The sequence below is a fragment of the Corvus hawaiiensis genome, unplaced genomic scaffold, assembly GCF_020740725.1.
Source record: "Corvus hawaiiensis isolate bCorHaw1 unplaced genomic scaffold, bCorHaw1.pri.cur scaffold_32_ctg1, whole genome shotgun sequence".
NCBI classification, from domain to species: domain Eukaryota; kingdom Metazoa; phylum Chordata; class Aves; order Passeriformes; family Corvidae; genus Corvus; species Corvus hawaiiensis.
This window is the reverse complement of record NW_025963366.1, coordinates 942,150-968,037: the sequence shown is the minus strand read 5'-3', so window position 1 is coordinate 968,037 and position 25,888 is coordinate 942,150. Positions and strand designations below refer to the sequence as shown.

The 25,888-nt window shown below is 52.4% G+C and overlaps 1 pseudogene; it reads left to right on the top strand.

The window, feature by feature from the left end:
- The first annotated feature begins 3,143 nt into the window (after window positions 1-3,143).
- On the top strand, window positions 3,144-23,162 carry LOC125320970 (annotated as a pseudogene).
- Window positions 23,163-25,888: the final 2,726 nt, after the last annotated feature.

Sequence of the window (25,888 nt, the reverse complement as noted above, 5' to 3'; positions counted from 1 at the left end):
AGGGCCAAAGGCATCATTTGGAGAGCGATCTAGGCAGCAGCCAGAGCGCACCACTCAAATGCACGTGGGCAACTTGGCAAATGCCACAGGTTTTCCTGGGGGGGCAAAAGCTCCAAACAAAACACAAGCCAAACCCCAAAGCATAGCATGAGTCTTTGAGTTTGCTGCCATTTAGGAGAGAAGCTGCTGTGCAGTGCTGCTGGCCTCTTCTCTGCACACTCATTGTCCTTGCTCGTCTCGGGGGTCTACAAAGGCAGAGGAAGGCTTCTTTCTGCTCTTGCCTGGGCAGAGAGCAAAGAGCCTTGGGCTGCCCAGTTGCTGTCAGCAAGGAGAGCTGCTGAAAGTCGCACCAAGGCACGCAGCCTTCCCCTGCAAGGCTCCAGAGATACAAGGGCAGAAAGCTGCAGCCCAAGCTGTATTGCATTAGCACCTTGCTGAGCTTGTGTGTCGTCTGGCATCCTTCAGGGCGGGCAGTGGAAATGGGAGCTGCTTCCTTAGGGAATTCAGGCTTTGCCCAAAGTGGGGCCTTGCTGAAGGCAAAGGCCAAGGAAGGGCTGGCTCTCCCTTGTGCTGCTGGTGCCATGGAAGGCCCCAGAGCAAGAGGGCATTTCTTGGCTGCAGGGATCCCGTCTTCACAGCCTGGCCTTGCAGCTTAGCAAAGTCCACACAGACATCCTGGCACGTTCCAGCACTGATTGCACTCCAAACCCTGACATTTTCTTCAAGGAAAATTCCCATTTTTCCCTCTGCTTGGAAGGGCACGGATTGCCTTGGTTGATGGATTTGGCAGAAAGCTTCTCCCCACATGGTGTGGGAAGCCAGAATACAGAGAATACTTCTCTGCCTCTTTTGAAGGATTCTACCCCCCTGGACAACATTGTCTTTGACCTTCGGCCATGGAGAAAATTGCCTAGCCTCTGGGAAGAATTAGAATCTACAATGGTGTGAATTAGGTGACAGAATACTATGTAAGATTGTCATAGGGTGAAAAATTTAGAGGTTTTGCGTTTATTAGTATAGGAAGTAGATAAAAGCAGAAAACATCCAAATGGAGGATTGTTATTGTTCTCCAGACATTCTTCTTCTCCTCCATCTACTCCATATTCTGCGGCAGAAGTGGTCTGGGATGATTTGATAGGGAATTCCTCAGTTCCTGATGATTTATTAGACAGTGGTAGAGAAGTGAAAAGACCTTGCATTTTAAGTTTTCATTGGGTAATTTACCTTTAAACAGGCTGTGAAATCTTGATAATTCGGCTTTTGCTGCATTCTCTGCTTCATGCTACGTCTGGGTCACGTCAGTGGCTTGTACTTTCCTGATAAGACTTAATAAACAACTATCTGAAGACTGAGAAAGCCAAAGGTCCTGTTTGTCTCTGACTCCTGGCAAAGGCTCTAAAAAAGTCTCCCCCACGAGGGCAGACACAATTAAGGCGAGGACTGCGTCAACATGGAAACGCTTCCTGGCAGCCCAAAACTCTTCTGCCCACCGACAAGCCATTTGCTGCCACTGGATCACGGGAACGACAGAGCAAAAGCATCACCTTTCTCTCTTCTGGGAGGAGCTGGTTTCACAGCGCAAGCTCCTGACACGGTGCAGATGGTCCCTGAAGGGAGCTTGTAGCCAGCTGCAACCTCCCTTCTATTAGCCCGGGGAACAAAGCATATTTGGACCAGAGGAAATGAGCTCAAGTTGTGCCACGGGAGCTTTAGATTGGATCTCCAGGAACGATTCCCTCAATAAAGAGCACCTCAAGCTTGGGAACAGGCTGCCTAGCAGAAATGGCGGCGTCAGCACCCTCAGCAAGGTTTAAAAGTCACGTGCATGTGGCATTTGGGGAGCTGGCTGATCAGTGGAGTAGGCAGTGTTAAGTTTGCGGTTGGACTGTGTGATCTTCAGGGTCTTTTTCAACCTCGACCACTCAGAGCTTCAAGTGTAGCTCAAGCAGTGTGGAGTCAAGGGTGCCTTCCAGCATGGATATCTAGGAGATTGCCAGTGGGGAGCAGCTGATAAGAAAGACCAAAGGAAGAGCAAGGGGAGTTCTTCCAAGAAGATTCACTCCAAAGCAGCCTTAACCAGTGCACCAGGGCCACTCTAAGCGCCTGAGCTGGGCTGGGGACAAAGGGTGGTGCTGGCCTGGCTGTGCTGTGCTGTGACCCCTGTGACATGCCGGGCGACGTGTCACAATGGGGGCAGCTCTAAAAGGCCCCAGCAGGTAACGCTGGCCCTGTATTGCTTGGGCAAGCGGTGAGTGCACACGTGGCGGGGAGGCTGGGCTGGGGACGAGGGCTGGGCTGGAAACGCTGCACCCGAGGCTGGCTTCTCCCCCCACATGCAGGGACAGCCCCTCATGGGAGAGCCTTGGGCAGGGCACGGTACCGCTGCTGCTGCTGGGGCAGCGGGACAGGCCTTGCTGCCTGCCAGCTGTCTGGGGCCCTGTCCTTCCCGGCCCCAGATGCCTGTGATTGCCGTCCCTGCTGCCCCCAGTGGCAGCTGCCTCCCTCCCCGCCCCACTCAAGGCCTTCTCTCCATCCTCCTGCAGACCATGGGTCACTGGCTATTCTGGCTCTTGCTCTTGCAAAGCCTTATCCCGTACCCGCAGCCCGCGGGAGATGCTTTGGATGAGGCCAGGCGTCTGAGCATGGAGGTGCATGCGATGCACCAGGAAGTGGAGAGGATTCTTCTGGAGCGGGAGGTGGAGCAGCTTATGCTGACGCAGAGTGGAGGGGCCTGGGGAGACCTGCCGTGGTCTGCCTTGCAGCACTGGAAGGTCTGGGAATTTGCTGGGCTCCTGCTCCTTCTCTTGGCCCTAGAGTTTATCTGGAGGAAAAGGAGCCTGAGGAGAGAGGAGCGTGAAGAAGAAAACGATGGTGCCAATGAAGAGGAAGTCAGAAATGTGGCCGCAAACCAAGAAGAAGATGTTGGAAATGAAGAAGAAGAAGAAGCCAATGATGCCAACCGGGAGGAAGTCAACAATGATGATGGCAATGTACAGGAAGTTGGCAATGTTGCTGCAAATGAAGAAGACAATGTTGGAAATGAAGTTGCCCGTGAGGCTGCAAATGCAGAAAACAACAATGATGCTGCCAATGGAGTCCAAGAAGAAGAGCACGAGGGCGAAGATAACATAGGAAGGATTGCAATGGAGCGCATCCAGTGGCCTGTACAGGACCTGCAGGAAGGCTGTGAGTGGACAACTGACCTGATGGACAATTTTGCCATTTACTTTGGCCACGTCTTGTGCAACAGTTTCTACCCGGTGCTGCAACGAGCCATCGGGGTGGGCAGTGCCTTCGAAGGTTGGAGTCCCCGTGAGCAGGATGTTGTGTACCGTGTGCTGGTACCCATGAATCCTCCCCGAGGCCACTCCTTCCAGCTGGAGCTGGACACTGCAGGGCAGAGGCGCGGGAGGAACTTCCGCGTCCGCGTGCAGCTGGAGTGCACCTGCAGCAGGGAGCAGCAGGGTGAGAACATGCTGTGCTTCCTGCACCAGCCCCAGGAGGAGCTGAGGAGCAATCAGGATGCCAGCCTCCTACACATCCTGTGCACTGGCTCCTACCTCGACGTGCAGAAAACTGCCCGCTGGTTCTACCAACTGGTGAGAGCAATCTGGCCGGCTTTGCCTCAGTCCCACAATTGGCATTTAGTGCTGCTGCCCTCCAGACGCTCCTGCCAATTCCAGGTGAGCAACGGCGCAGCAAGCTTCCGCATTGAGGTGCTGTTTGGGGTGCGGCAAGGCGACTCAGACATCTTTGTGAGCAGCCAGCCTAGGGAGGCCTGCACGCCAAGCACAACATGGCCGGAGAGCTACGCCGTGGCAGAGATGAAGTTCTTCAAGTGCATCGCCAGGCGGGCCCCCCCGACAGCTTGCACCTCAAATGCCTGCAGTTCTTCAGCTGTCTGCAGCTGGGCTCAGGCTTTTCCACCTACACCATCAAGACCATTGTCATGCACCTCCTGTCCATCATCCCCGTGTCACGGTGGCACAGGAGAGATTTTGTCAGGCGACTGGTGGATATCAGCGAGGGCCTGCGCTTCTGCGTGCAAGTGAGATGCCTCAACCACTTCATCGTGGGCAACCGGAGCCTTCCTGGGGAGATCAGGGTTCCCCCAGAGGTGCAAATGGCCGAGACGTGCAATCTCTTCCACCACCTGGTGATGGATCCCGTTGCCCACTCCCAGGCGATGAGTGAGTACGTGGATCTGCGAAAGCGGTTCACACGAACCCTGAACGATGAGCACTGAAAGAGCTTCTCCACCTTAGAGCTGTGCTTGTGGGGCCGGCAGCTGGCCGCAGAGAAGCCCCTCATTGTACAGGGGAAAAGCGGGAACAATGTGGGACACAGAGAGGGAAGGGAAAACGCTGTGCAGCAGACCTCTGCCACCAGCAGCAGCGGTGTCATCTCAACAGTCTCCTCAGCACTGCATGCACTGATGACCAGGTTGGCTACACAGATCGGGGACCACGCAAGAGGAAATACTCTGATTCCCTTTTGTGTTCTCTGGGCTCTGTGGGCAGAATCTGCTCCCTGGGCTGCAGCTGACACAGACCTGAGCGTGCAGAATGTGGAGAGGGCACTGCTCAAGAGGCAGTGGGAATTGCTGCCACACCTTTCCTCTAGAGCAAAAGTACATTCGGGGAGTCAAAGCTGATGGAGCTGAAGAGGCTGTGGCCAGGGGCCTTGTGAGAGAGACTCCCATTAGCACCAGGCCTGTGGCTGCCCCCACCTCTTTCTTAGACTCCACTTTCCCTCTGAGAGCTTCACCTTGTGCAAAGATGCGGATCTGCGAATCCCAGATTAGTTAACGTTTGGAAGGAGCACCGGTGGGATCATCTTGGCCAGGGCTGCTCCAGCAGGGTCTTCCCGCTGCGCCTTGCAAAGGGTTGCCTTCAGATGGTTCTTGACTATCTGCGCTCAGGGAGACTCCACAACCTCTGGGCAATGTGCTGCAGTGCTCGCTCACTGCGCTGAATGCCAGATGTGCTGCAGAGCTACTTGAAGTCAGCAAAGAATTGAAGGGGCTGCTTGAGAAAAACATCACCTGGGCCTCTCAGCTCTCTTGCCCCTGGCTGCAGCAAGGCCTAAGCACAGAATGACATCTGCAGTGAAGCAGAGGCCTCTCGGCCCCATGTTGTTTCCCTGAGGCCCAGAAGAGCACCTGCACCTCTCTAGCGCCATCGGCCTCACTGCCCTTCACTGCGCAGAACAAGCTGTCGTACAAATCTGGTCCTTCAAGGAGAAGAGGATGCGTGCAAAGACTCTGGCCCAGGTCCCACAGCCTCTCCTGCCGCCTCAGCAGGTGCAGGGCCACAGCAGGGTTGATTCTACCTCCTCATATCATTTCCATCTCCAAAACAAGTCACCCAGATCTGCACTAAGCCCTACTTGCATATGACCTTTGCCACTCCTGAGGACACGCACAAACAGAGCGCCTGCCTTACGTGCACGGCCAAAGCCACCAAAGCCCAGCTGTAACATGCAATTGTTCCCGGCCTTTGGCAAGGGCCAAAACTAAGAGGAGGAAAGAAACGGGAATGTGGGACAGAAAAAGGAAACAGAAACAGGGAACAAAAGACCAAGAGGAACAATCAGCGCCGCTTGCCTGCCATCAGCCAATGGACGGTGTTTCTCCTTTGTTGGAGTGAGAGCTCCCCTGGACTCAGGCCCAGAGGGAAGCCAAAGCACAAGGGTTGAATTAAAACCTCTGGACAAGCTGTGATGCAAGAAGCCACAGCAAAGTGAAATAGAAAGATAGATTTTTTAACTTTTAGTAGAAATATATGCTAAGTGCCTTAAGAATTAAAAAGCTGTAGCCGAGACCTTAAACACAGTTCTTACTGCAGCAGGGTTACCTTTTCACAGAATTCTTTCCTTTCGACAAAATATAGATAGAATTATACTGTTCACATTTTTTAGATGGAGTGTTCACATAAACAATAAGAACTGATAGAAACTGTATACGCAAATCTGTGTAATACCTATGTAACACTTGTGTAAGACTTATGATTGTAAGAATTAGACAAGAATAGGTTAAGAAAAGAAAAACCAGAATCATGTGTTAATCTTATCGGTCAATTAACAAATATAATCCACACTTCTGCAAGAAAAAATATATACGGAGCATATAGAGAAGAAGTGGGTTTTGCCTGCTGTTGCTGCTGCTGCTTGGCTTTATCATGTAACCCCCTTTGAACTCGGCCTTCAAGAAAGCTATGAGACTATGAAATAAAGAGCAAAACAGCAGCCTCCTCTGCTCTTTTAGCCTGGTCCGAGAAGGAAGGGTACCCCTTTAAAAGCTCCACACTCCTTGTCCCCAGAAGGGACACCTTTGGGTCCGACTGTGTCGGAGCTGGCCTGAAACTGTGTCTATATAAGAATCTAGATTTTTATTTCATAGATGTATATTGTCTATATGTAGTGTATACTCTAAAGTTTATTAATGATCATATATAATAGTAAAGTATAATAAAACAAAGCAATATACTAATCTAAGTAATAGAAAAGAGATCAAATACATCATTATTCTATGATAAAATAGAATGAAAATGATAAAATGATAATCTAGACAAAATATGCTAAAAAATAATTAGAAAGGGTTGAGTAGGTCATCAGTTTTAAATAATAACAATAGAACACATATTTAGTGTCACTATCTGTTGTGACATATATTAATGCTCTTAGTGCATTTATGTCTGGAAAGATTTTAAGAAAATAGATCTATTTATTACATCTCTATGATAGATTACCTAGATGATATTATTTTTATGCACAAGTCAAGCCTTGTATAGTGTCGCTATCTGCTGGGACATCTACTCATGCTCTACAGTTAGTGCATTTAGGAGTGGAAGGCCAGAAGCTGCTTTGTCCTTGCTTCAAGAAACGACAATATTCCAGAATCTGGAGCGTGCAAGACTTGATTGATCTCAGCCAGACCCAGAGCATTGGTAAATCTCAGGCGCTGGCAAGCTGGGCTCGTGAACAGTGTCCTTGAACTCAGCCCAATTTACCGTGCTGAAGTGGTTCTAAGCAGAAATGAAGGCCAGCTGCCCCAAGTGATCTGTGATCACAGAATCACAGAAGGCCTTGGCTTGGAAGGCTCCTTGAAAATCGTCTTGTTGCAAGCCTGCTGCCAAGGGCAGGGACACCTCCCACTAGGCCAGGTTGCTCTAAGCCCTGTCCAAGCTGGCCTGGAACACTGCCAGCCATGGGGCAGCCACAGCTTCTGTGGGCAGCATGGGCCAAGGCCTCGCCAGCCTCCGAGGCCAGAATTTCTTGCACATCTCCAGCCTAAGCCCACCCTCTGTCAGTGGCAAGCCACTGCCCCTGGGGCTGTGCCTCCAGGCCCTTGGGAACAGCCCCTCTGCAGGTCTCAGCTGGGCCTCGTGCAGGGACTGAAAGGCCGCAGGAAGGTGCCCCCCGAGAAGCCCTTGGAGAGCACTGGTGTAAGGGATTGGTTACGTGAAAAGGGACATATAGATTCAGGATATGCAGATTCTTTGCAGCTTACTGATCTGAGAAGCTGGCTACGTGAGAACGGGCACATAGACCCTTGCAGCTAGCTGAGCAAGGTCTCATAAGACAATGCACCACACATCCTGTGTAACAACTGAAGTTACAGAATATTACATGTATCTTGCTCAATAACTGAACCACCATTGAGTCTTACTGCTGAACTATGGGTTTATTTGCAGAGCCAGCAAGGTTAGGTTTTGGCAGTATAACAATAGACATCTGTGGTTAGAAGGCCAGGGAAAAAAGCAGAACTGCTGACCACAAAAGGGGGACTAAGGAGGGGTTTAGGATCAGCTTAGTCGGCGTGAACCACTTAGAATGCGCCTTTACGAATATGCATAAAGCCTATTATTGTTAGTATATAAGGAGTTCTGGTACAATCAATAAATGGGATTCCTGCTGATCACTCATATTGAGCGTCTGGGTTTCCCCTCTATCGCGACACACTGGGGCCACGAGTGCCACCATCAGGGCAGCAGGCAGGGCCTGGCGTGGCCGGTGGGGCCAAAGGGCACAGGGCACAGGGAGCTGAGGCCCTGCCAGCCGGAGCTGGCAGCTCCGGTGGGCGGCCGGCAGAGAGCCGTGGGAGATGCGTGCAGCAGCAAGAACACAGGGCTTCTTGATGGGTCAGAAAGCAGAGAAGAGCTTGAGAATGGTCCCCAAAGGATTAGGGCCTCTCCCTGTGCAGAAAAAAATTCACAACACCCAAGGTTTAGTCTGGAAAAGACACACAGGAGTCCTGTCATCTTACTGGAATAAAGGCAGAGGCCACGGGACATTTCTCATGGCGTGTCTCCAATTGATGTGGGGCACAGCCTCCTTTTTGATCCTAATTTCCAGGTGCATCACCCTCTTCCTTCCCCCATTGCCTGAGGTACTCGGAAGGTACAGACTTCCCAAAGCGATGTCTCTATGGCTCCCTCTAATATGCACCCTCTGGTTTCTTTAGATACACATATAGAACCAAACACTATTCTTAACTCTCTTAAGCCTTTGTTCTTCTTCTCTAAGTTCAGGAATTTCACACGGCCTTGGCTGAGCAACAGTGCGTGCCAATCAGTAACATTTTCTAGAAGGGAGAACTTCTTTTGTGCCTTCCCTATCTGTGAGTCCCTGGCCCTATCGACAAGCAGATTCACGCAGTCTGTGTGTCAAGACAAGTTTCTCTTATTCCTTTCATCCCACTCCAAAAAGGTAGCGAGATCAAGCGCTCAACTGAAGTGCTTCCTCGCCACTTCATGCAGCACGGACAACAAAGTGCAGCAGCTGGGAATGGTTGCAGGTTGGGAAAAGCGGGACATGGTTGCCATGCCAGAGCCATGGTGGGATGAGTCCCACACTGGAGCGCTGTAGCCGATGGCTAGAAAAGCCTTCAGAAGGGACAGGCAAGGAAGGAGAGCTGCTGGGGTCGGTGTCTGTGTAAGGGAGGGTTCCAACTGTCTCGAGCTTCATGCTGGTGCTGATGGGGTTGAGTATTCATGGGCGAAGGCCAACAAGGCAGATTTCGTGGAGGGGCTCTGGTATAAAGCAGACAGGCAGCGTGAAGAGGCAGGCAAGATATTCCCTGAGTAGCCGGGAGAAATGTCAGCATCACTCGCCCTTGCTCTCTTTGGAGAGTTCAGTGGAGCAGCTCTAAGTTTCCTGGAGTCTTGGGATGAGTTTTGGGCCCCTCCAATCAAGCAAGATCTTGAGAGGCTGGAGTGTGTGCAGAGAAGGGAAGGGAAGGGAAGGGAAGGGAAGGGAAGGGAAGGGAAGGGAAGGGAAGGGAAGGGAAGGGAAGGGAAGGGAAGGGAAGGGAAGGGAAGGGAAGGGAAGGGAAGGGAAGGGAAGGGAAGGGAAGGGAAGGGAAGGGAGCTGGCCAAGAGGCTGGAGAAGAAGTCTGATGAGCAGGGGCTGCGGGAGCTGCAGGGGATGACACTGGAGAAGAGCAGGATCAGAGAGGAACCTTCTCACTTCCTGCAACTCCCAGACAGGAGGGTGGAGCTAATGCAGGTCAGGCTCTGCTCGCAGGGAACAAGGGACAGGACAAGAGGAAATGGCCTCAAGTTGTGCCAGGAGTGCTTTAGATTGGGTATTAGGGCAAAGGGTCTCCTCTGAAAGGGTTGTCAAGCACTGGCACAGGCTGCCCATGGAATTGGGGCGATTGCCATGCCTGCAGGCACTTAAGGAATGTGTGGATGTGGCACCTGGGGACATGGCGGACAAGGCAGGCTTGTCAGTGTCTCAGGTTTGTGTCCTCCGCTTTGATGGCAGGACAAAGGTGGGGCAGGACACAGCCCAGATGCTGGCAGCTGTGAGCTGACTGCAGCCGTACAGATGAGCCTTCCACATTGGCTAGCAGCGGTGCTGGCAGCTGAGCCATTGGCGCCACGCCCCGTTCCCCTGCTGCAGAAGCCTTTTAGGCTCAAGCTGGGGCGGGCCAGGGGGGTCGGCGACTCTCCCAGCTCTTGAGCACAAGGTGAGAAAAGAGAAAGGGTGTTACCCATCAAGCCCTTGAAATGAGCCACGGTAACAGAGGAAAGAGAGGGCCAAAGGCATCATTTGGAGAGCGATCTAGGCAGCAGCCAGAGCGCACCACTCAAATGCACGTGGGCAACTTGGCAAATGCCACAGGTTTTCCTGGGGGGGCAAAAGCTCCAAACAAAACACAAGCCAAACCCCAAAGCATAGCATGAGTCTTTGAGTTTGCTGCCATTTAGGAGAGAAGCTGCTGTGCAGTGCTGCTGGCCTTTTCTCTGCACACTCATTGTCCTTGCTCGTCTCGGGGGTCTACAAAGGCAGAGGAAGGCTTCTTTCTGCTCTTGCCTGGGCAGAGAGCAAAGAGCCTTGGGCTGCCCAGTTGCTGTCAGCAAGGAGAGCTGCTGAAAGTCGCACCAAGGCACGCAGCCTTCCCCTGCAAGGCTCCAGAGATACAAGGGCAGAAAGCTGCAGCCCAAGCTGTATTGCATTAGCACCTTGCTGAGCTTGTGTGTCGTCTGGCATCCTTCAGGGCGGGCAGTGGAAATGGGAGCTGCTTCCTTAGGGAATTCAGGCTTTGCCCAAAGTGGGGCCTTGCTGAAGGCAAAGGCCAAGGAAGGGCTGGCTCTCCCTTGTGCTGCTGGTGCCATGGAAGGCCCCAGAGCAAGAGGGCATTTCTTGGCTGCAGGGATCCCGTCTTCACAGCCTGGCCTTGCAGCTTAGCAAAGTCCACACAGACATCCTGGCACGTTCCAGCACTGATTGCACTCCAAACCCTGACATTTTCTTCAAGGAAAATTCCCATTTTTCCCTCTGCTTGGAAGGGCACGGATTGCCTTGGTTGATGGATTTGGCAGAAAGCTTCTCCCCACATGGTGTGGGAAGCCAGAATACAGAGAATACTTCTCTGCCTCTTTTGAAGGATTCTACCCCCCTGGACAACATTGTCTTTGACCTTCGGCCATGGAGAAAATTGCCTAGCCTCTGGGAAGAATTAGAATCTACAATGGTGTGAATTAGGTGACAGAATACTATGTAAGATTGTCATAGGGTGAAAAATTTAGAGGTTTTGCGTTTATTAGTATAGGAAGTAGATAAAAGCAGAAAACATCCAAATGGAGGATTGTTATTGTTCTCCAGACATTCTTCTTCTCCTCCATCTACTCCATATTCTGCGGCAGAAGTGGTCTGGGATGATTTGATAGGGAATTCCTCAGTTCCTGATGATTTATTAGACAGTGGTAGAGAAGTGAAAAGACCTTGCATTTTAAGTTTTCATTGGGTAATTTACCTTTAAACAGGCTGCGAAATCTTGATAATTCGGCTTTTGCTGCATTCTCTGCTTCATGCTACGTCTGGGTCACGTCAGTGGCTTGTACTTTCCTGATAAGACTTAATAAACAACTATCTGAAGACTGAGAAAGCCAAAGGTCCTGTTTGTCTCTGACTCCTGGCAAAGGCTCTAAAAAAGTCTCCCCCACGAGGGCAGACACAATTAAGGCGAGGACTGCGTCAACATGGAAACGCTTCCTGGCAGCCCAAAACTCTTCTGCCCACCGACAAGCCATTTGCTGCCACTGGATCATGGGAACGACAGAGCAAAAGCATCACCTTTCTCTCTTCTGGGAGGAGCTGGTTTCACAGCGCAAGCTCCTGACACGGTGCAGATGGTCCCTGAAGGGAGCTTGTAGCCAGCTGCAACCTCCCTTCTATTAGCCCGGGGAACAAAGCATATTTGGACCAGAGGAAATGAGCTCAAGTTGTGCCACGGGAGCTTTAGATTGGATCTCCAGGAACGATTCCCTCAATAAAGAGCACCTCAAGCTTGGGAACAGGCTGCCTAGCAGAAATGGCGGCGTCAGCACCCTCAGCAAGGTTTAAAAGTCACGTGCATGTGGCATTTGGGGAGCTGGCTGATCAGTGGAGTAGGCAGTGTTAAGTTTGCGGTTGGACTGTGTGATCTTCAGGGTCTTTTTCAACCTCGACCACTCAGAGCTTCAAGTGTAGCTCAAGCAGTGTGGAGTCAAGGGTGCCTTCCAGCATGGATATCTAGGAGATTGCCAGTGGGGAGCAGCTGATAAGAAAGATCAAAGGAAGAGCAAGGGGAGTTCTTCCAAGAAGATTCACTCCAAAGCAGCCTTAACCAGTGTTCCTCAGTGGGACCCATTAAAACTTCAGGAAACTCTGGAGATTGATATTGACTTTGAATTCTTGAGAGATTGCTTCAGCTCCCTCTCAAGGACTGATGTTCAGGGCCTCAGCACCAAGCCCCAAGAGGGTCATCAGAGTCCTTGTGCTGTGTCTGTGCTGCTGAGCTGGGCCGGGCTCCTGGCACAGAGGCGGCTCCTGGCAAGCGGCAGCGCTGCAGAGAGACAGCTGTGGCCAGGAGCAGCTCCTGGGCCCAGCCCAGCAGGGCTGGGCCACTGCCTGCAGCCAGCCCGGGCACAGCACAGAGGCACACAGGGCCTAAACTCAGCCAAGGCTGCGATGGTGCTGAGAAGTTGCTGGAGCAGAATCATTGCCAGCTCTTGACTCAGGAAGCCTCTGGCTGCAGGACAAGGCAGCTGCAGCTCCTGGAGGGATCTCCTGAAGCTGGAACATCCCAGTGTCTACAGATTCTGTGAGTACAGCTCAGAACATCTCGAGTGCAGGGGGAGTGAAATGCTCATGAAGCTCTGACAATGCTGAGGGTTTGTGATCTGTCCCAGAATATTTCCAAGCCAAGGATTTTGATAAAAATGAGGACATTTCCTGAGACTTTGTTTTCAGTTTCCTACTAGTGGAGAATGGCAGGGAGGGGATATCAATAAAAGGTATTATGAATTTTGACAAGTCCCTGAGACATCTGAAGTCTTACTTTTAGTGATCAGTCTTAGTTTGGCCTGTTGTTTTTCCAACCCACAAACAGAAACTGCCCCCAGCCAGTGCCCTGCAATGAGGCAGGTTCCTGCAGGGTCAAGGAGAGTGCACAGAGATTTGGGGTCTGTGAGTGGTGGCAGGGACAGATCAGGCCCAGGCAAACAAGTCCAGGAGGAAAATCTCCAGGAAGCAGAGATAAGATCAGGGGATGACAGAAAATGAAACCCAGAAATGTTGTGTCAGGAGAGTTGAGAGGTCTCCTGTCTTGGGGTGACATCCATAGGATCCCCTCCAATGCAGCCCTCTCCCTGTGAAAAGCCCAAATGCCTCCTCTCCCAGGGATGGCTGCAGGGTGTGAAGGTGGAGGTGCAGCCAGGGGTGCCCAGAGCTGTCCTGCAGAGCCGTCCTGCACCCCTGTCTTTGCCAGGACAGGGGATCTGCCAGCTGCCAGGGGCAACTCTCAGCCTGCAGGGCAGGGAGCCAAAGGCAGCGGGATCCCAATGTGAGAACAGCGCCCACTCCACCACAATCCATCCTCCTGCAGCCCCCACAGCCAGATCCCCCATTCAGCTGCCCCTTCCCTCCCAGAGCTTTCCCTGTGGGACAGCCCAGAGCTGAGCCCAGCACCAGCCCCAACCTGTGGGAGAACAAGAGAAACAAGGGACATGTGATCAGGTGAGTGATTGGGATCTCCAGTCGCTGGAGACACTGGGGAGCACCGAGGGGTGGTGATCAGCTGCAGACAAGGCTGAGCCTTGGGGAACAGCTCAGGTGTGACAATTCCTACTTCCAGACAACCCTATATCCCTTTCCCTGCAGATCCCAAACCGGTTCGATTTCCAGCAATAGAGCAGTGTCCAGAGGGGAATATGCCCCGGCCTGACCCTAATCCTGTCCCACCTGCAGCCACTGGGCCCTCCCAGAGCACCTCGGTCAATTCCGTGGCCCTGGGCCCAGGCCAGTGCTGGCCCTGAGCAGGATGTGCGCATCCCGAGGAACATGGGCATGTGGGACTTGTCCCCAGGTAGCCACTTGGAGCTATTTGGGCAAACAGAGGTGTCCTGTGAGGGGGAGGGATGTTGGACCCTTGCCAGCATCTCTGTTAAGCCCTGTTTACCCAGGGCCCGACAGACATCTTGTGCTTCCTGGGACTGCCTGATGCAGGGTGGTCTGTGCATGGCAGACCTGAAAGCAGATGGATCCCCAGTGGGGACAACCCCCACTCCCACACAATCCATCCTCCAGCAGTCCCCACAGCCAGATCCCCCATCTCCTGCTGCCCCTTCCCTTCCAGAGCTTTCCCTGTGGGACAGCCCAGAGCTAAGCCCATCCCAAACTCCCTTGGGTCCCAGCACAATTGCCCCTATTCCCACTCAGGCACTTTGAGAAAACAGGGCTGGGCACTGACCCCTCTTCCAGGACCCCGGAATCAGGGAAAACAGGAATGTGGGAGGACTTTGAGTCAAGGGTAGGCAGCTAGATTGGGATCTGCAGTCACTGGAGACACTGGGGAGCACTGGGCAATGTTGATCACCCCAAGACAAGGCTGAGGCTTGGGAAATGGCTCAGGTGTGCTTCTTCCCACAGCCAAACCACTCCATTCCCTTTCCTCGCAGGCCCCAAAACAGTTCCACCTCCAGCCCCAGAGCAGAGTTCAGAGGGGAAAATGTCCTGCCCTGACCCTCCCCCTGTCCCACCTACAGCCACCGTACCCACACAGAGCACCTGGCTCCAGCTCTGCACAGCTGCTCCACATGCAGGGTGCCAGGGACCCCATCCCCAGTAAGGCTCAAACTCCAGCACTGTGCCTGGATGCAATTTGCTGCAGGTCCCCAAAGGCCCTTGTCCACACAGAGAGTCTCTGCAGTTCCCTGGCCCTGGGCCCAGGCCAGCGCTGGACCTGAGTCGGATGTGCCCATCCAAAGGGACATGGAGAAAGAGGGGCTTGTCCCCAGGCAGTCACTCGGAGCTAATTGGGCAAAGAGAGGTGTCCTGGGAGGAGGAGGGATGATGGTCCTTTGCCAGCATCTCTGATAAGCCCTGTTTGCCCAGGGCCCAAGGCTCCAGGAAGACATTCAGACATTTTGGGCTTCCAAGCGGTTAAAATCCACTGAGAAGTGGTTCCTGAGAGCTGTTCATGGCTGTGATTCCTGTTGGACGTCCTGGCATTAGTGAAGGGTTCTGCTTCTGTCTTTCCCAGGGACACTGTGGATCCATCCGAGATGTGTTGTGGGCCAGCTGGGAAAGCATTTCAGGCGCCTGCCTTGACTCTTTGCTCTGGAACTTCCCAAGGAGCCGCAGGGCCCATGGGAAACGATTTTCCTTGGGAGTGTTGCTGCTTTGTGCCCCATGGAGGAGAGAGCAGAGCGTCCCCATGGGAGATTCTTGACCTCATGGACAAGTGCTGTGACGTCTTTGGTGTGCTGACGTTGGTTTGGACAAGAATTGAGGAAGTGTCCGCAGGGTCCTAATTAGGGAACATTGGCCCAGGAGGGCTCCAGGCTGCTGTGGAGATCAGTGCCAATCAGGGGGATGGCATTGGACAGCTGCTGACCACGTGCCAACAGCCGTGGGAGAATGAGCTGGACACACACAGAGGGTTCCCAGTGCCGGCAGATTGGCCCCCAGCTGCAAGGACGCCATGGGAATGTCCCTGCCTCCCTCGGGGCTGTGTCTCAGCCCTGCAGAAACTGTCCCTGCTCTTGTGCCAGCATTTCAGGAAGGATGAGTTTCCCCTCTCCTAGCGACTGCGTCTTCTGTAAAAACAATTGACAAGAGGGTCCTCAGCACAGGAAAGACTCGGAGCTCGTGGAGCACTTCCAGAGGAGACCACCAAGATGCTCGGAGGGCTGGAGCAGCTCTGTGACAGAGACAGGCTGGGATAGTTGGACCTGTTCAGCCTGGAGCAGAAAAGGCCGTGGGGACACCCCAGTGTGACCTTTCAGACTTCAAAACACCTCCTCGGAAACATGTGGAGAAATGTTTCCGTAGGGCCTGTGCCAAGGGGACAAGGGGAGATTGTTTTCAACTGAAAGAGAGTGGGTTCAGAGCAGAGAAAAGGGAAAATTCTTGATGCTGAGAGTGGTGAAACACTGGCACAGATTTGCCAGCGAGCTGGTGGATGCCCCGTGCCTGGAAACATTCCAGACCACATTGGACGGGGCTCTGAGCATTCTGATGGAGTGAAAGATGTCTCTGCTGCCACCCAGAAGGAGGCCCTGCCCTGTGGTGTCGGGTACCGGAGTGGTCGCTGTGTCTTGTAGGATGCAATTCCCCCAGGGAGCAGAGGGAACACACAGCACCACTGGGAGCAGGAGCATCCTGCCATGGAGACGGGAATATTCTGGATGCAGAGGCTCAGGCTGCCCTGTTTGGCTTCTGTGTAGATGGAGACAAGTGTCAGAAGAGACTGAGAACCAGGAGCCCCCACTGTGTCTCTGAGACCCCTTGATTCCCTGAGGCCCCACAGTGTCACAGGTTCTCCTTTGGGCCACGAGGTCGCACGGTGTCACAGGATCCCTCTGGTGCCATGAGCCCTTGTGGTGTCACAATGGTCCTTGGTTCCACGAGGCCCCACATTGTTACAGAGTCCCCTTTCTGCTGCGAGGTCCCACATTATGTCAGGGTTGCCTTGGCTCCATGAGGCCCCACATTGTCACAGGTTCCCCCCTTTCTGCCATCAGGTCTCACATTGTCCCAGGGTCTCTTTGGTTCCATGAGGCCCCACAGTGTCACAAGGATCCCTGGGAACCACGAGGCCCTCAGGGATCACAATGGATCCCTGGTTCCATGAGGCCCCACAGTGCCCCAGGGCCTGTGGATTCCACAAGATCCTGGAGTGGCACAGGGTTCCTTTGCTTCCACGTGTCCCCGCGGTGTCACAATGTCCCCACGGTTCCAGGAGGCCCCGCAGTGTCACAGATGAGCAGCACTGGAGTGGGAGCAGCACCAGGGGAGGTTTTGCAGCTGCGCTGGAACAGCAGCAGCAGCCATGGAGCAACAGTGGAACAGTGGTGGAATGCAAGTCCCGTGAGCAGCAGCTGAGGGAGCTGGGGTTGTTTATCCTGGAGAAGAGGAGGCTCAGGGGGGACCTTCTCACTCTCTACAACTCCCTGACAGGAGGGGGCAGCCAGGTGGGGCTCGGTCTCTTCTCCCAGGGACCAGAGACAGGACAAGAGGACACAGCCTTGAGCTGCAGCAGAGGAGGTTTAGGCTGGAGATTAGAAAGAGTTTCTTCACAGCAAGGGTGATTGGGCATTGGAATGGGCTTCCCAGGGAGGTGGTGGAGTCGCCATCCCTGGAGGTATTTAAGGAAAGACTGGATGTGGCACTCGCTGCCATGGTCTGGTGACAAGGTGGTGTTGGGTCATAGGTTGGACTGGATGATCTCACAGGTCTTTTCCAACCTGGGTAATTCTGGGATTCTGTGATTCAGTGCAGCAGCGGTGGAACCTTGGTGGAAAAAGAGTGGGAAAGGCCCCGCAGCTGTGGAGCAGCACCTGAGATGCCCAAGCTGCGGGACACAGAGCGGGTCTGCTCGCTGTGTCCTGTGGGAGCCAGCTCCACACACCAGAACGATGCCCGTCAGGCTGACCCAGAGCAGGGGGCAGCGGCAGGAATTGCTGCTGGGCTGCGGAAGGCGCGGATCCAGCGCGTTTGATGGTGACTCGGGGGTTGGATCCTGGTTGTTGGCGGCCACCTTTGGTGGTAGCGGGACACTTTCAGTTGATCTGAAGTCGTGAACTCAGGAGAAAGTCAGCACAAAAGGAATCAAGTGGCCTTTTCTGCTGCAGGGAAACGCATCTTGGTAGAGGTTTAATGATTTCTGATGTAGGAAGCAAACGGAGTCAATTTTTGGCCTGTGGTTTTGTTGTAATCCAGGGACAGTTTCCAAAATGATGCAATTTGTGGTGAAAAACCAGGAACGTGCCTCAGCACTGGCACGTTGCACACTGAGTACAGAGCTGTTTGTGGTGGTTGTGATCAAGAAAACAATTGGAGTTCTTGTCCCTATTTCACTCTTTCTCCCTCTCTCTCTGGGAATGAGTCTCCAACACTCCCTGCAGCTCTGCTTTCCATGATCTGCTCCTCTGGAGTTGGGCTTGGCCAGCTGAGCAGCGGGAAGAGGGAGAATAATGGACCATTCCAACGGCAGACTTCCTTTTTGTAGCCTCTGGATTTCCAGCATTTAGAAATGGTCATGTTTTAAACTGTCTGACCAAATCCCACAGGTCTCACTTCTGCCCTGGCAGAAAATCCTCCTGTGGCCCTATTTGGGAAAGGACCCTCGGAAACACCTGGTGGTGGGGAGCAGGAGGGAGGAGTTCAGAGCAAACCTGGGAGGTGCCCGCAGGCTCAGAGATGTGTGGAGGTGACAGTGAGACAGTGACAGGATTTGCAGATGGTCAGGGGGCCAGGACAACACCTCGGGGATCAACTTCTTTGAGATTTGGGGGAATTTCCTTTGGAAAACACACACGGATGCAGTCACATGGACACGGAGTGTAAATTTGCTGAAGAGGTTTATTGAGCATTTGAGGAAAAAGGCCCAGGGCTCACAGGGGATCAGGCAATTCCTCCAGGGATGATCATCATCTCCTCATGCCACTGGAGGGGGACAGGACATGGTTTTCACCACCTGGTCCAATCGCGCAGGGGAGGGTCCCCGGATGGGGTCCCCGGGCCGGCGCCCCGCCTCGGCCGGCGCCAAGCAGCCAGCTTAGAACTGGTGCGGACCAGGGGAATCCGACTGTTTAATTAAAACAAAGCATCGTGAAGGCCCGAGGCGGGTGTTGACGCCATGTGATTTCTGCCCAGTGCTCTGAATGTCAAAGTGAAGAAATTCAATGAAGCGCGAGTAAGCGGCCAGCGTAACTACCATCTTCTGAGGAGATACCTGTTACGAAGTGGGCACTGCTGCAAAGGTCGCTCCTCCTCATGGTACCACTGTATGCCCTTTGAAGTGTAACGAAGCCGACTTCTGCCCCAGCATGATATCATTGGAATCTCCAGTCAACAATCTCCTGCTAAACTGTTAAACAAATTTTATGTAAGGACCGTGCAGCTTTTTACCCGAATTCCAGCCCAGGGATTGGTGCCTGGCAAGATTTGGTAATTTATTGAGGGGTCTACTGCCGATCTTATTCCTCCTCTCCTAAAATTTTGGACACTTTAACTATCCAGATCCCTAAAATGTGTCCATCGATACGCCTGTACCAGGCATTGACCGGCACCCAAACTTCCCATTTTGATTGGGTGGACCTGGCATCTAAAACTTTTAATCTAGATTCCTTGTGTAAAAACAGGGCCTACCTGTGCTCTCTAAATTTACCATCTGGCCTCCCTAACTTGGCAGAAAATGCATTTGAACTGCTGACACTGGAGTTTTACACATCAGGTGTGTTTGACACTAAGGGGTGTGTTCGTTTTCCTATGGTTTGGGAGGGTTTTCCCAGGCTATGGGAGGTGTAAGAACATCTTAAACCTCAACCAAGTGTGGGAGAAGACAGCTGTCTCCCGAGACTTTTTTGTACTAACCAACGGGGGAAAAAGCAGCAAGGAGAGGGAAGGAACATTGGAAACATTGCCTCCTGAGCTGGAGAACAACCTGCCAGCAACATCCCCACCCACACCAGGGAACAGAGTGAATCGGACTCCAGAGGACATTGCAACGCTGACTATTCCCTGACAGCAATCCACCATATCCTTGGTGTGGAACCCAGGCGGACCATGTGCTGGGCTTGATTGAACGCCTGAAAGAGCCCACGGGAAAAGGAGGATTTGACATTTTCGATGGAGTAAGTGTGAGAGAGAAAAGAGTAATTTTCACGGTATTTCTTGTCATTTTCCCAAATGCAGGGCAACAGTCAAAACGGCTCCAAGTGGGGAGTAGATCTGTGAGGTATGTGGACTTGAGTTCAAAGCAAAAATCAGCCTGGGACAGCACAAAGGATGGGCACGCCCTCTTCTCAGGGAATCAGGCAAAGATCCTTGCTTCCCACCGGAAGGAGACCTCTGCCTTAGGAGCCCTGATTTACAAAAATATGAATATCGATCTAATAGCGATATCCAACTGAGACAGACAAAAACTCTCCAACAGTTTAGAGTTAGCAAGTGTATGTTTTATTCGGCGCCAGGCACTGCGTGGGATAGCTCCCCAAGACACAGGGCCCCGATACAAGCAAACAGAAAGCTTTTTATTTACAGAAATTATGACTATCCAAAATACAAGTGCATATTCATAATATTAACACCTCCCGTTCTCCACTTTGTATGGAAATGAGCTTAAATGCCATTAAGCGTGTGTAGTGTATGTTCTGAATAGAGTCGGTGGTCTTGAATTGGGTGAGTGGTCCTAAAACAGATGAAGTAAGCTCATCTTCCTCATTTTGACCTTTTTGCCTTTCTGGACTTTAACAATCCTAATTACTTTAGTGACCTCTACGTTTCCTCTTGCGTGACTTTTGAATAGGTTCCCACAGAGGGAGGAAACTGGTAATTGCCCTTGTTCCCCAGACCAACTTATCAATGTTTCTGTTCCTCATTCTAAGCACAGCTAAGCAAACATACAAATGACAGATCAGCAATTATTCCATAAGCAATTCCTAACATCTTGAAAACTGTTTCAGGTCCAGCTCTCTTAACCATTTTAATTAACTCTAGCTGGGCCCAAATTCCTTCCTCTTCTAACTAACTGCAACACAGCTAGCCTATAACTAAACTCTTTATGTTTCTTTTAAATCTATGTTTCGCCCAACAGACCAACAAAAGGTGTTGGTCTAAGGAGGAAGAGCATCTGCTGATAAGGTTGAAGGCTCAGTTTTGGGGAAACAAAACCATCAGTAAACTCATTGCCAAACACATTCTGTCCAAGATAGGGAAGCAGAGGAGTGATAAGAGGAGATTGCTGCCCAGGGAACCAGCTGTGGGCATGGGAACAGCAGCTGGGATGAGTCATTGGCCAGATAATGAGGAGGAACAGCTGGGAACATCAACCAGCAGAGGGAGGGGCAGCTGCGGGCCCATTATCAGAGAACTTTCAGTCAAAGTCTTTCAGCTGGGAAACTCAACTCCTTCCCATGGGCATTCAAGCAGGTACTTAATGGCCAGCAGATGACATCACTGGTCAATGAGTCAGCCCAGGGCTGCTTCAGATGCCTCAATATGATAAGCCAGATAAGAACATCAGCCCGAGATAAGAACAGCAGCCCAAGATAAGAACAAAGCAGGGACCCAGGAAGAAAACTCCTGAAGACCTTGCCAGAAGTGGCTGACTAAGAGAGCAATCAGGAGAGGTGCACTTCCAGCACCTATTCCATCTAGATTGGGGGAAATCAGCCAAGATTACTCTGCATGACATTGAATGCCTGTCCTGCAAAATTCTACCCAGTGAAATTTGTGTGGCATTTAAAGACAGATGGGAAACACCTGGAAAGTTTAAGAGCCTTGGGAACTTGCAAATTCAATGGGAAAGCTGACAATAGCGCTTCCAGGGACTTAATTACAGCCAAAGAAACTGAGAAGACTGTGCAGGAGATGAGCAAAAGCTGAGCTCCTGGTCCAGACGGGATTACCCTAAAGGACCTCGAGAAGACAGACCCTGAGTTTTCCCAGACCATGGAGATATTCAACCTTTGGTTAACATCAGGTAAAATCTCGGACATGGTGAGGGGATGCAGGACTGTATTAACACCAAAGTCAACCAAACCAGAACATTTCCAAGACATTAATAACTGGAGACCCATCATGATTGGCTCCATCCTGTTAAGACTGTTCTCCAGAATATTAACAGCAAGGTCGACTAAAGCATGCTCCCTCAACCCAAGGCAAAGAGGCTTTATCAGAATGGCAGGATGCTCTGAAAATGTGAAACTCCTGCAAACAGTAATTCGATCTGCCAAAAAATATCACAAACCGCTGGGGGTTGTATTTGTGGACATCACTAAGGCTTTTGACACCGTCAGCCACCAGCACATTCTACATGGTCTGCAGCAAAGGGAAGTGGAGCCTCATGTCATCAGCTTGGTGAGCAATATGTATGAGAACATCCGTACATATATCACCACAAAGAAAACACAGAGAGACCACATCCAGATCCAGGTATGAGTCAAACAGGGCAACCCAATGTTGCCTTTTGCAAGCTGGAAGAGAGGGGCAAAGGGTACAACCAGGGAATGAACAGCATCACAGCGATGGCATTTGCAGACGATCTGGTCTTATTGAGCGATTCCTGGGAAAACATGAAGCAGAACATCAAGATATTAGAGACCTTCTGCAATCTCCCCGGTCTCAAAACACAAGGGGAAGAGTGCCACGGCTTTTCCATCAAGCAAACAAAGGACTCTTCTAGCATCAACAACTGCACTGCTTGGACCATCACCGGCACAGTCCTGAACATGACTGGCCCTGGTGACTCTGAAAAAGATCTGGGCCTGCAGATTGACCCTTGGATTAGTGTAGCAAAATGCATCCTATCTACAAAACTCACATTCTGGTTACAGTGAATTGGTAAAGTCCCTCTTCAAACTCTAGGAATCAAAAAATGGATAGCCCAAAAACATATACCATCCCTCAAGTGACCTACCTGGCTGACCATTCAGAACTGAAAGCAGGGTTCCTCAAGGCCCTTGACCTAAAAGTTTGATCAACCCTCAAGGAATGGCTGCACTTACCTGCAGGTACCTGTGATGCCATCTTGTACTTGAGCATGAAGGATGACGGGTTGGGTATTGTGATGTAAGGATGCGAGAGACACAAGGTAGGTGTAAGTGAATTGGGTTTATTGTAAAGTTAGAGAGCGTTCATACTTTTGAGTGTGAGAAACTGTTTTAGCTGCTCGCTCAAAAACCGGTTACAGTCCCCTAATAAATCTGTTGTCTTGACAGTTTGTCATTCTTTTCTGAAGGCTTGCAGCCTGACAAACAGGACGCCTTTCCTGTTTTCAGATCCTGTGTAATCAGCTTTCTTCCACGCTTCTCAGCATTCTTGCTCACGCGATGCAGCAGCGGCAGCTTCCTCTGTAACTCCACGCAGCAGCCTCTCCAGCTGGCAGTGGCAGCTGGGGCAAGAGGGCACAGGGGACAGCTCTCCTTTTGCAGCCTCACGGGACAGCAATGTGTCTCAGCACCAACCCCGGCAGCGGGCAGCAAACAGCAAAGGCAGGCAGGTCCGATCAGGCAGCACTGGACCTCAGCGTCACTCACCGGCAGCTGGCAGAAGTGGTGAAGGCAGCAGATCTGATTGAGCAGCAGTTGGTGTTGGCAGCCAAGAGAAGCAGTAAAACAAGGCGGCAGATGCCAAGAGCAAGGCACAGTGCAGCCCCATCTTGGTAAGGACAGGCACCCACTGCGAGCACCACAGGTGACCGCTGTGCCTCCGATTGCCGAGCAAAGGGGGCAGAGCCCAGACCCCACACATCAGCAAAGTCTCGGTTTGCCCCCAACCTCTCATGGGATCTCTGCCATTGCTGAGAACCAACCCCCCAGCCAGAGAGCTCACTCCCCAGCCACCACTTCCAAACTCTGGTTTCTCTGGCTGAGCCATCACCATGGTATGTGAGGAGGCGTGGCCATTTCTTTTGTTTCCTAATTGCCCCTGATTGTCTCCTGGGCAACCCCCTGCCCTCACTGCCTCTTCCTTTCAGATGGGACAAAATTCCTGAAAAGAAAAACAAGCCCACAACAACCAGCAGTCACATCCAGCCTGAGGGGACTTCTCTGCTAATTGGTCATTATCCGCCAGCAGAATGGGCAGCTGCAAGGACTTAGACAATCAAGGACTCCCAAAATACCCTGTGACTCAGAGAATGACATCATTCCATTGTGAACCTCCCTGACCTGGGGGAGGTACTGAGCATTTCCACCTGAACCTGAGCATATAAAACCTGGCTTGGGGGAACTAGGAAACCACTGCTGCTCAAGGGATCCAGAGGAGGAGCAGAACTTCCACAGGACCAGCACTTTTGACAAGACTGTGACCACCACGTGGTAGGATCTCCACCATCACTCTGACCAGCACGGTGCCAGGTTGTACTCAGTCTTTGTGGCTTAAAACCCGTTTTCTCTTGATTGCTGTGTTTATTGTAATCTCCTTAATGAAGTGTGAGCCCGACCGGAAATCTCTCTTGAGGTGGTTGAGGCGGGTTCATTTCTCCTGCCAGTTTCCCTTAAAAGCAGCACAGTGTTTTTTGGGAGGGGCTGTTTGGAGCTTGCAGGACTCCAAAGCTGAGGCAAAAAGATCCTCTGGGGGATGCTGGGGTGTCCCCAGGAAGGGTTTTTCTGGTAGTCCTGGTAGCTGCTGCCAGCAGAGCCCCCAGGGTAGGCGGGGGGATGCCAGGTCCCTACCCCGCAGTGAGAGTTGGCCTTCCTGGGTCAGGCACTGCTGCTTTCAGCCCAGAGCCAGGGGGTTGTGGGACCCCCCAGAAGAGCCAGAGCAGGGGCACCTTGGGACCTGCAGAGGGAGGAGAGCAGAGAGGAACAATAACGGGACTGGGGGAACGCCGGCAATCTGGAGGAGAGGGAATGTGGAGAGGGTGAACCCTGTGATTGCCTGCACCCTGAAGTGGGGACCTCAGAGAGGGGGGACCTCAAGGATTGCCAGGACCCTGAAGTGGGAAAGGGGGGATGCCTTGGAGCCCTGGCTCCCTGAAGCAGAGAATAAGGGGAGAAGGGACCCCAGGACTCCCAAAGCCCCCCAGCATTCCTAAGTGAGGGGATGCCAGAGAAGAGGGACACAAAGGATCTCCAAGTTTGGAGACCAAAGTGGGGGGAGCCTTGGAATTCCAGGGACGCCAGGCAGCCTGGGGTGGGTGGGGACCAAGCAGATGGGGGAAACCCAATACATTCAGGACCCCCAGCAGCTGGGACACGAGGGAGCCCCCAGAAGCTCAAAGTGGAGGGACCAGAGAGGGGGAACTCGCAGGAGGCTTCTTTTGAACTGAATCTTGGTGTTTTGGAGGTTTTTATGGACACCAGAGGCCCGGTGACTTCTAGAGATGGACTTGGGCAGGAGGAACGCCCAACCCAATGCGCTCACACCTTGTTTTTCCCCATTGCAGGAGTTCCCATTCCCAAACCTTGGCCGGATGGAGGAGAAAGCTGTGAGGAAGAGGAAGATGCCCCAGGACAGCCAGACAGGTGAGGCAGAAATCAGTGCCCCTTTCCCCCTCTCTTCTGCTCCATCTCTCAGCCCAGCATCACCCCTGGCTGCAGGACAACCCTGCTGCCGACGCTATCCTGCCAAAGATGAACTGGGGGATCTCCTTCCCCTTCCCTCTGACATGGAAGCAAATCCCATCCTCTCTTTGTTCTTCCTCCCCCAGACAATGAGCTGAGGATGGAGACCAGGAAGGGCAAATTCCCCCGACAGAGTCTTGTGGAAGAGGTCGTTTTGAGTGGCTCCACGTCACAGGAATCCAACGGGAAGGTGAAGCCCCAAAGATCCCACACAAAGAGGGGCTCCAAACCCAGGCCAGGGTGCTCCAAGGAGGAAAGACCCACCCTGTGCCGGGATGGCAGCTGCAGCTCCAGCCAGAGCTCAGACCTAGTGGTCCATGAGCAGCTTCACGACAGGGAGAAGCCCTATGAGTGTGGTGAATGTGGGAAGAGCTTCCGCTGGAGGTCCCACCTGATCCGCCACGAGAGGATCCATACCGGGGAACGGCCCTACAAGTGCTTGGAATGTGGGAAGGACTTCAATGTCAGCTCCAGCCTGATCCGCCACCAGATGACCCACACAGGGGAACGGCCCTACAAGTGTGGGGAATGTGGGAAGAGGTTCAGCAGGAGCTTGGCCCTGATTCACCACCAGAGGATCCACACCGGGGAGAAGCCCTACGAGTGTCCTGAGTGTGGCAAGAGGTGTCGGGACAGCTCCAAACTCCTCCTGCATCAGCGGGTTCACACAGATGAGAGGCCCTTCCGCTGCCCCGACTGTGGGAAGGGCTTCTGCCGCAACTCTAGCCTCGTCCCCCATCAGCGCATCCACACTGGGGAGAGGCCCTACAAGTGTTCTGAGTGTGGGAAGAGCTTCATCCAGAGCTCTCACTTGACTAAACACC